A 3533-nucleotide genomic window follows, 5' to 3' on the forward strand; every position below is an offset into this window, starting at 1 on the left:
CGGGTAGCCGGAAAGTAGAGCATTGCAGTAGACTAACGTAGAAGTGACAAAAGCATGGATTAATCTTTCTGCATCATTTTTGGACAGAAATTTTCTGATTTTTGCAATGTTACGTAGATGGAAAAAAGCTGTCCTTGACATGGTCTTGATATGTTCTTCAAAAGAGAGATCAGGGTCCAGAGTAACGCCGAGGTCCTTCACAGTTTTATTTGAAACGACTGCACAACCATTAAGATTAATTGTCAGATTCAACAGAAGATCTCTTTGTTTCTTGGGACCTAGAACAAGCATCTCTGTTTTGTCCGAGTTTAAAAGTAGAAAGTTTGCAGCCATCCACTTCCTTATGTCTGAAACACATGCTTCTAGCGAGGGCAATTTTGGGGCTTCACCATGTTTCATTTAAATGTACAGCTGTGTGTCATCCGCATAGCAGTGAAAGTTAACATTATGTTTTCGAATAACATCCCCAAGAGGTAAAATATATAGTGAAAACAATAGTGGTCCCAAAACGGAACCTTGAGGAACACCGACATTTACAGTTGATTTGTCAGAGGACAAACCATTCACAGAGACAAACTGATATATTTCCGACAGATAAGATCTAAACCATCTAAACCAATGAGTTTCTGCATTGGGTTAGCTTCTGAATGTGGTCCATCCATTATGTTTTCTTCCAGATATTATCAGCAGGCAGACCTACACATTTGCCTTTACTGGCCTCGATAGGCCTATAGCCTTTATATATCCACAGTTGTAACGTTATACCTTTTGCCATTAGCATGTGTAGCCTGCATTTATCTGGGTTTATATTTCTCTGCTATTATTTACTTTTTCATATGCATGTTTATAATACAGATTTGTCACTGATCGTATGGAATGCATTCATACAACTGCCTGGTTCCCATTGAACCCTCTGTGGATCCTTAGCATTCAGCATTTAGCGGGTGGTTCAGAAGCTGACCACTCAGAACGGTTCCAGCTAGCTTTTATTTTTGTAATTTTTTTTACAGTCAGTGAACATGAAGTATGTGTGTGCATGCGTGTTTGCACTTTACTCACATTCTCTCTGGTCTTTTGCTCAGAAGGGCGAACAGTTGGAACTTTAGCCACAGACACCCATCATCAGTTGGCTACAACAACTTTTAGGAGGGCAACATCACTGAGTGACAGTAATTTAGCCATCAAATGGCACAAATGATTTAATATCTCGCAAAAACTAATTTACAAAAATAAGACTTGAGCGCTTTCCCAGATATCCTGTCCATTTCTTCCTTGCAGATGGCTTGCAGTCACTCTTTCAGTTCAGAGTTAAATTTCCTTGCATGCTAAAATGAGACAGAACCTTTATTTAACTAGGCAAGTCAGTGAAGAACACATTTTTATTTACAATGACCCAGGTCAACCTGGACGACACTGGGTGCCGCCCTATGGGACTCGCAATCACAGCCAGTTGTGACGCAGCCTGGATTTAAACCAGGGACTCAAGTGATGCCTTTTGCACTGGGATGCAGTGGCTTAGACCGCTGAACCACTTGGGAGCTTAATGATAGTCGGTATAGCCTCAGATATAGGAGGGACACAGAGGGACTGGAAACGCTACGATATTGACAAAGACAAAGGTTGTTTTTTTTAAGTACATTTCACTGAGAAATAAGTCTAGAGATAGTCACTGGAAAGTCATTTGTGAGGGACATCTAGGATAGAGAAGTCACCTGGAAGAAATGGATGTGATCTGTGTGTGAAAGCTGCTCCAGCTCAGCATCTCTCTTCCTTAGCTCAGCCACCTCCGGCTCCAGTTGCTTCAGTCACATTTTAGCCTGTCTCACATCAGCCTTCCTCTGGGTTCTGATCAGCTCCTTCACCTCGGGGCGCCTTCCATCAATGGAGTGAATCAGCTCAGTACAGGTCCTCTCACTGTCTTCCAATTACGCCTGTGCAGAGCATTTTTACGACACAGAGAGGATGGGGTCGATTTCAACCACCCTATTCACTCAGCTCTCACCAGGACCCCAGACAGCCTGACTGTAATTTCACTATATATGGACCTAACATTCACCTTCAGAGAGACCACAGCCTGTCTCAGCTTCTGCATTTCCTTCTCTCTATCCTGGGTTTTCAGCTCAGATTTCTGCTGATTCTCCTCCAACTGCTTCTGCAAAGAAATGTATCATACCCATAGGATGATTCAATTGCTATCAGACAGGCTGCTGTGCATCTGACAAGGTAGTATCTGAATGTTGTCACTGTTTCATCTTGCTCCATCTCCTCCCATTGCCTTGCCATTGGAGTTTCTTCTTTATGTGAGAAATCTGGCTTTTCTGTACAATTGGTGATATTACTGAACAGACAGAAAACACTCCATTCTCAGCTCAAATGGGTTGGGCTTTACACTGATTGGATGACCTCTTTTCAAATTTAACCTATCATTCTCTGTTTTATATGTAAACCTAATAATAATAATGTAAATGTAATATTAACCAGATGGAACATGAGGTAGCAAAGAGTTAGCAACAGGTTGCGTAAACAAAACGTGTACGTGTGAGTCTCTCTACTCTTCGTATTACACTATTCTCAGTCACTGGTCTCGATGCTAGAGTAAAAGAGATGAACAACTGTTTATATGTAGATGTATGATATTTAACTGTTCCAATCCTTACCTGTTTCTCAGTCCTTTCAGCTACAACTGACACCGTATCATGGCCTTTATGTTCATCCATCACACACAGAAGACAGATACACTGTTGATCGGTACAGCAGTAAACCTCCTGCAATTTATTGTGATGAAAGCAGATCTTCTGTAGTTGTCCAGTGGCTTCATGTTTTTTTCCCGGGTTGAGGTCATTATGAAGTTTCAGGTGAGACTCACAGTAAGAGGCTGGACACAGCAGACAGGACTTGACAGCTATGAGTTTTCTCCCAGTGCAGATGTCACCCCACACCTAAAGGTCCATCTTATCAGAGATTAGGAGGAGCAGGTTGGAGTCCTGTCTTCAGTTTCTCCACTAATTCAGTAGAGGATTTTTCCTCAGAACAAGTCTTGGGTTGAAGGTCTGTCTGCACAAGGGACAGCTGTAGACACCTTTCAGATCATCCTGTTTCCAGCAGTCATTAATACAGCCCATACAGTAACTGTGTCCACAGGCAGTAGTCACTGGATCCTTCAGTAGGTCCAGACAGATTGAACAGGTAATCAAATCCTTATCTTCTAAAGTTGCTTCTGCCATGGTGATACACAGACTAACAGACTAAGCAGCAGAGTCTCAGAAATACGTTTAGTTTCCCTGTTTGTTCTGAGCAGTAGGAGTGGCTTCCACTGAACTTGAAACTTGGCTTTCTGCCTGGTTCAGTGTGAACTGAGATATCAGACCGTGTCTGGCTAGCAGAAGGCACATGTGGTCCATCACAACCAGAGAAAACCGGTTTATTGATACTGAAACATTTCAAGTTTTATGAGTCGTATGTACGGGATACACATGAAATGCTTACTTGCAGGTTCCTTCTCAACAATGCAACAACAATTAGAAATAAAAAAG

At 42.0% G+C, this 3533-nt stretch overlaps 1 pseudogene; it reads right to left on the minus strand.

Annotated features, from left to right (window-relative positions):
* Positions 1-1694: 1694 nt before the first annotated feature.
* LOC109866976 (E3 ubiquitin-protein ligase TRIM47-like) lies at positions 1695-3225 on the minus strand (annotated as a pseudogene).
* Positions 3226-3533: the final 308 nt, after the last annotated feature.

This window comes from Oncorhynchus kisutch, linkage group LG22, assembly GCF_002021735.2.
Source record: "Oncorhynchus kisutch isolate 150728-3 linkage group LG22, Okis_V2, whole genome shotgun sequence".
NCBI classification, from domain to species: Eukaryota; Metazoa; Chordata; class Actinopteri; order Salmoniformes; family Salmonidae; genus Oncorhynchus; species Oncorhynchus kisutch.